Here is an 8,315-nt window from a genome sequence, read left to right as displayed (position 1 = left end):
CAGAAGGAATCGCCCTAATTGCCTTCAGTACATTCCAAGGCCACATTGGACTGAAAGTAATCTTCAACTGAATGCTCTCGACCAAACCATTCGGAAGTAGTCGGCAACAAAAGAGCGATGTTATTCCGGAAATAACACTCACACTGCTTTAAACATTCTTAATGCATTTTGTATCGAAATCTTGCAAATTTATCATCCCTTAATCGTTTTAATGATCGGCACTGCACTATTCGATTCACATTTAGTAATATTCATGTATTAAGAAAGATATACACATCCATCCGAAATTTGTTTATTGACTGTCAACAACAAGGCAAAATTGAAATTCGCACCAGACTGATGACCGTGCCATCTGAAAACGTCTTTTTAATCTATGTTTCCGAAAAGGAGTCCCGAGAATAGGAAAACATTTTTATTTTAAACGTTTACATTGAGGGAACAGTTGCTATTCAATAAGTAGAGGTTAAGGAAGAGGAACTCATCATGATCATTTAAGGAACATGAATCGCTCTAGATTGATTACCGTCCGACCTGACGGGTCCCTGCAAATCTATGGTTTTGAAAAGAGCTTCAAATCTTAATAACACGATATGCGAATGTGACGTGATACAAAACGCTCAAAATCTTTCAGATCAATTTGGAAGAGTTATTGAAAATTTCACCTGTCAAGTTTATACTAAGCTGAATCACTATTGATTGAGAGGAACAGTAGAAGATATTCAATAAGATAAAATTAAGAAAGAAGAACTCACGATCACAACCTTTCTGTTGCATCCTCAAAGATCAGAAAGTTTAAAAAAACATTTCATAGGAGTTCTGAGAATTAAATGTTATAAGATACATATCTTTCATATTATCATTATCAAACGACCCCTGTACATTCCATACTTTATTTAGGAGTCAACTAGTACAAGTATGTGTTTTAAGAAAAAATACTTTAATTTACTTGTAGTTGGTTTTGTTTTAATTGCTATCCGAGTCCATAAAAAAAATGAAGCAAATGATGCACGTGTGGGTTTTTCTTCTTGATTATTCAAGCCTACAATTATTCCTACACTCTTTATTAGAGAATTTCATAGTTAAAGTGGACAGCAGTGCAACTAAGCTCTGCAACAAGATGAAGGCAAATTGCAATTTTACACTTGCTCATCCGGTTGACGCCATGTTATCAATATAAATAAACTTACAAATACATACAAAATAATAACATAACCATATGTACATACGTATGTCTATAATAGTCTATTTGCTGTTATTGATGTCTACAATTGAACAGCTGCATTTGTGCAAAATCCCATCCATGTCCATATTTATATGTTAAACTGTAAAACTGCAATAGTTTGACAAGAGAGTTTAGCATAGATCCATACATGCATATATAGTTAAAGAAAAGGAAACTTCTGCATTAGAAAACACACTCATTTTGATGGTTTTGCCATTTCTTTTTTTGTTCGCTTTATTAAATTGGTTTCAATTTGCTGTAAAACATAGATGGCGACAGTAGTGGTTTTTCAATATTGTTGACATGTGTTTGACAATTGCGAATGAAAAATCTCTATTAATTTATTGGCTCTTGTTCATATTCATATTTGTGGGTCTTTGTGAACGTGACATTTAGAGGAACAAAAAAAAAATATAAATTTCAAACAATTTGTTCATAATTTTTCAGGAAACTTGATGCAGATCAGTGATCTGGCATTATCAATGTTGTTATGAATAGTTACTGTGCAACACATAAATGATGACTAAGATGTAGATACGAAAATAGTTAATAATTTAGCTTAAAGTTATAAACTAAATTGTTATTTGGAATCCATGCAACCGATATTCACAGCTATAATATATAATCAAGAGATCTCTTATAATTGTTATGTTAGACTAGACTATAGACTTGATTATAGATCAGACTATAGACTAGACTATAGACCAGACTACATACTAGACTAGAGACTAGACTAGACTATTAACTAGGCTATAGACCAGACTTTAGACTACATACTAGACTATAGACTAGACTATAGACTAGACTATAGACTAGACTATAGACTAGACTATAGACTAGACTATAGACTAGACTATAGACTAGACTATAGACTAGACTATAGACTAGACTATAGACTAGGCTATAGACTAGACTATAGACTAGACTATAGACTAGACTATATACTAGACAATAGACTAGATTATAGACTAGACTATTCTATAGACTATACTATAGACTATATTATAGACTATACTATAGACCAGACTATAGACTAGACTAGATTATAGACTAGACTATAGACATGACTATACACTAGACATACACAAGACTAGACTATAAACTATCATTACTACTCTTAAGAGAGACAAGATCAGACATAAAAGTTTTCAGTTATAAGTTTGTGAAATAGTGGAGAATCGATCATTTTGGATCACAGCAACTTGAAACGATATTTTAAATCCTCAAGTAAATTTTCGATAATTTTAAAAATATATTTTTAAAGTTTTACCCCTTATCTTGCGTTTGCATACGTAGATTTACAATTTCCTAACTAAGTGATAATCGAAAAATAAACAAGATGTTGTTGATCACAGACTTTTAATGATCTGCTAAAAATCAATCAACATTTAAAGCATGTGTTAGTTATATCTAAAAACATTTGCGTTCTATTATCAAGAGAACATTATGCCATGATTACGGAATATGTACATTTAAAACAAAAGAAGAGAAAAACACACGTGTGTTTTATGTTTTAACACCGGTACACGCATGTGTGTATTTTTAAGGATCCTTTGCACAAGGACGTCGTCGTGTATGTTGTGTGCAAATGTGTGTGACTGCTTTTACTTTTATAGAAAAAAAGCAAAAGCTGTTTAAAAACTCATATATCTGTGTTCAGCCCGCCTGTACGCATGTGTCAACTTTTATAACCTCACAATTGGTTTTTAGTTTTACAACCCTAAAATGTGTTATTGTCCCCTTTTTCATATTTTGTGTCTTGTTATCCGGCTGCTTTGTTTTTTTTCTGGATCTTTTTCTGTAAAATTGTTGATGAATTTACAAAACGGGACTTTTAGTTAAAGGCAACTGTAGAGACATATGTGTAAATGTGATACAGTATGTGTATAAGCACACATATGTTTCACACTCGTCGTTGGTTGTGAACACAAACTGTTTGTAGATGATCAACGTCACTGGAATCATCGGTGTCTTGATCAACTTCACACATGCTACTTTTTTTTAATATTGACTATTTGCAGCAGAAGCAGCATTTGCTAAACACATGATTTGTGTTATTTGTAGTACTTACGATCGAGAGTACATTATCAACATATGTAATTTGTTTTTCATCTGGTTTTTTATTTTCTCTATATATTTTATCGTCGAAACTTAATGGGCAACCAAATACAAACACATTGATGTACTTTATTCATTGATTCATTTACTAATTCATATTCGAACAAATGTAAATATTTCCTTTGATTTGAAGAATCGGAAGTTCTATAACGTGTCGTTATTTCAAGGGCTTTTTTTTGGTACTCATATGTTTGTTGTTATGTTGTTGTACATGTCTTTCCACCAATAATGCAATGTGTTAAGTATGTGCTTCACATATGCGTGAAGTTTTTTTTTAAGTTTTCAGCGTTTTGTTTTATTCTATTTTAAAAAGAAAAGTTTAATACATCTGTTTTGTAGGTATTGATCCGTGATAATTATGTGTGAATGTTAAACATTTTCTAAGGGCTACAAATTATTTTCGAGGAAGATATAAAACAGATTACAAGCATTTGATAAAGGGGAAAACATTTGTTAAATTATGCAGACCAATGCCTTAGAATAATTAACTGGAAATGTTTTGTTTAAGTAACTTTAGAAAAAAGAGCTTGTTATGGAAAATAGATTCTGTAAATAGAAAAATTTATCGAAAATTTTTTATAAAAAAAAGTTTAATTGAAAATTTTTTCTAAAATGGAGAAGTTAAAGACTTCAGGCCCCTATTGGATTGTACGCTTTTTTAACCTATGCCTGAGGTGGGAATCGAACCCAACCACTAACCTACCAAAAGACCAAATTGAAAATTTTATCAAAAATTTCTCTTAAATTTAAGACTGAATCAATATTTACTCTATTTTTTAAATTGTAATCATAAGAAAAAAACTTGATAGTAATAAACAATTTTTGTTGCAGACTTAATAAAAAAACAAGTAAAAAATTATAGTCGGTCGAGGCCAACCATAAATACCCTACATCTTTTACAAAAATCAAATGTGATTTAGTTGTCATAATAAAGCATTTAAGTTGAAGTGTACCTTATCTCAGATATACTTACTTAAGCCGTTTATAAAATTGTGGACATTTAAGTGAAATTTTTATGGGGGCTTTTCATAGCGGTTAGGGTCTTATGAGGCCCTCTAGTTATAGAATTCGTGATGGTCATCAAGTCTAGTATAGAACTTGGTTTTGCACCTTCTTGTCGAGATACGAGTATATAAAACATAATTATGAACATAAAAGCACTATTCGGCGGAATCAGTCGCATTGGGGCAAGGTGAAATAATGGACCTATGTTAACTACGTTCAATAGGATTCGTCTACGGTACCATAGAAGATCATGTGCCAAATTTCATTGAACTATCTCCAAAAATTGCGACCTGTAGTTTGATTACAAGGTTTACAAGCCCTATTCGGGACTAGGTAAAATAATGGACCTATGTTAACCATTTTCAATAGGTATATGGTACCGTAGACCATAGAAGATCATGTGCCAAATTTCATTGAATTATCTTCAAAATTGATTACAAGGTATAGAAGACCTTTTCGGGAGTTCAGATGTATAGTGGCTAGATGAAATCATGGACCGATCGTAACCAAATTTCATTGAATTATCTTTAAAATTGCGACCTGTAGTTTGATTACAAGGTTTACTTGGACGGGCCGACAAACGGACTGACTTAAGGACGGACATACCTTAATCGACTCTGAAACTTATTCTGAGCCGATTGGTATACTTTAAGGTGGGTATAGGACAAATATTATTGTGCGTTGCAAACCCAATATACCCTCCGCAATAAAGTGGTGTAGGGTATAATAAACATTTAAAAAGTTATTTAACTTGTCGTGCGACATTTGTCACTTTAAAACTTATTTTTTTTACCAAATGATTTTAACGATAGACTAGAGATTATTTGCAGATATTTTACACAACCAAAGTCAGTCAGTTAAGCTTTTCTTCCGTTGCAACTGGATATACTACATACGTATTAGGTTTATCGTTGATCGTGTTCAACGGGTTTTAGTTAAGCTACGACTATGACTATGTATATATGTGTGTGTTTCGTTTTTTACTCATTGATGATATAAAATGCGAAAAAATTATATATAGAAATAACAGCAACTAAAACGCTGACATCGTTAGTCATGTAATAATGAGTTTATGAACGGTAATTGAAGCTGCAGCTGTAGGAGCAAGGCATATAGTAAGTAATAATATACATATTGGAGTAATTAAAGTTGCTGAATGCACAATGGATCAATAAGGTGTTTGAATATATAAAAGAAAATTTTATCGAAAATTTTCTATAAAAAGAAAGGCAGTTTCAAAGAAAGTACTCCAGAGTTATCATCCGATATTCCCTGTAATCATGTGTGTCCTCTCAGAATACATACCATTACACTTTCTTCAGACTTGCTTATTTTGAGGAGATTTCTCTTCTTACTCTCAGCAGGTTCAAGCCAAGGATCTTTGCACCGTTTCATAATTCATATTTTTATTTCAGCTTTTGTTGCGTCGAATGGTTTTGTGTTGCTTCGAGTTCCCATCTTTTTTAAGCTTTTTCGTTGCCAAGTGGTCTGCTACCCATATGTTTAAGCTTTCTTACAATCCAATCCAGTCTTAGCTTTAACTCTATCATCTGCTAACGTTGGGGGCTGTGGGCATCATATTCATTCAAATCCAATTTACGCTTACCGGCATTGCTCGGACTTCTGCCTGAAAGCTTGTGTTATGATTAGGTAAACGGTTTTTCTGGGTTTTCAATATATAGAACCCCAAGCCTGCTTTGTCCCCCAATTAAGAGCCAACCGCTTGACCACGACAATTGGATCTTCGCTCCAGAACGACCCGAGTCATACTCGTCCAAAGATTGACAACCCAGCGACAGCTGTATCAACCGAAAGTTTTTTCCCCAGGAAAGAACTATCGGCCACAGTCGAGCTGTTACAACAACAACAACCAAGACATTCTATCTGGGATCATTGATGAGGTGTCCTATAACAGCTTTTGGTCAGTTCGCCTGAGAGCGGCATCATATCTTAAATATGTTTCGATGAGTGGGATATCTAGCAACAAATCCAGAGCATTGGTTAAAGTAGTAAACCTGGTACCACTTACACCCAAGCGCCATGTACGCTGAACTTTCTATAGTAGAAGCATAAGCTAATTATACTTTTATAAAGCCAATTTGTCAGAGTACGACTAAGGCCCCATTTCATGCCAATAGTTTTCCTATATATCGCCCAGCACCGATAAGTCTTGTTGATCCTTTATGTGGTGTCTCCACTTTAAGTTCCGATCAAGGATTACACCTATGTACTTATCTTTGTATCTTCTTGTCCATGAATCATGGATCAGTAAACGTAGATTTGCATCTTCTTCAGTTGAACCTAGCTCAAGGCCGTATACCGAGATATTGGATCCTTTCCCTTTTAAAGTATTACTCCATCGTTTGCATCGCAGACAGGTCTAAGTGCTTTATCAGTTTGGGTCCTCAGGAGGCTATTGATCGTGGTAACCAAGAGTAAAGGTGAGTGACAAAATTGCACCCTGTGTTATACCGCGAAATCCTTTTTTACTGATAGTTATAGAAATTTAATTAAACAGTTTCTATAAAATGAAAATTTTCTTAAACAAAACTTGCGGAGAATTTTTTAAAAATTTAAAATTTTCAATAAAAATATATTCAAAAATTGTCTGAAAAGAAAATCTTCCATAAGAGATTTATTATTACCTCCCATTCGATAAAAACAATTTAGCCCATAGTGCAACAACCATAATATCAAACATGCATGAATGAATTATAAAAAAAGAAGAAAAAATAAACTAAACATGTTTTAATTTGTATGAGAAAATAAATACTTTTATGAATATGTTATTAAATGTGGCATTTAATTAAATTAGTGTCAATTATCCATGTAGAATTATTAATAAAAACAAAATACAAGAATAAAATTAAAAAAAAAAACAGAAACAACATTTCACAATTTCAACAAAGTAATACAAAAAAAGGTGGCATAATGATGTTTAATTATAAGGACACAATCATAAATATGACAACTTATTTGACAAGAAAATCTTTGACATTTTAGAAAAAAAAAAAACACTCACAACATAATAAAATGGAATTGACAAGCTTCAAATGATTTCAGCGGTTGCAATGAAGTTGCAATGATAGTGTCGAACCACCACTACATGAGACACTCACTATCATTATCCCTCGCCAAATGACAAGACACCTGTTTAAATGAAAATTGTAATTAAGAAATACAGATTTTTAGCAGGTTTCTTTTTTATTATTTATTCTTTTTTTTATTTGTTTTTAATTTTTTTTTATTTTTTCTTACAGAGCTGCCGTCAACCAACCAGCCAGCCGATTCAAACACTTGTCCACAGTTGTGCTGAATAATAAATCAAAAATTTAAAACAGACTCTAACACAAAGATAAAAATATGTTATTAAATGCTGCCAAAGTCATGCTGTCAGTTCTTAAGATCTTTGGAAAAAAATGGTAAAAAGGTAACAAAATTGAAAACAACGAAATAAAATAAATTATGGCATCATAAAAATTAACAACAAATTACCAATCATTACTACATGCAACAGCAGAAATGACATAAAATATCACCATTTAATATTTTATTGTTAACAAAAACTTTACACAAATTTTACCTCTCTAATCCGAGAATAAAAAACAAAACATTTAAGACAAACAAAAACAAATCAATTACCGACACTATTTAAAAGATAATTTGATCATAACACTACTAAATATCTTGTTGTATACTTCTACCACGATCTATAACGATCTCATTCTTGCTGGTTACACTCAGTGTTGTCAGCGTTTTTGAAATGGTAATTGCGGGAAAAAAAAACGTTTTAGAGGGAAATTTGAGATTTTTTACTAGCTAAATAATTTGTAATAAACAATGGAGTAATTGGAGTGAATGGAGTCTATAGTCTAGTCTATAATCTAGTCTATAGTCTAGTCTATAATCTAGTCTATAATCTAGTCTATAGTCTAGTCTATAGTCTAGTCTATAGTCTAGTCTATAGTCT

This window comes from Lucilia cuprina, chromosome 5 (genome assembly GCF_022045245.1).
Source record: "Lucilia cuprina isolate Lc7/37 chromosome 5, ASM2204524v1, whole genome shotgun sequence".
Taxonomy (NCBI): domain Eukaryota; kingdom Metazoa; phylum Arthropoda; class Insecta; order Diptera; family Calliphoridae; genus Lucilia; species Lucilia cuprina.
The sequence above is the reverse complement of the archived record's forward strand: the minus strand, read 5'-3'. Positions refer to the sequence as shown.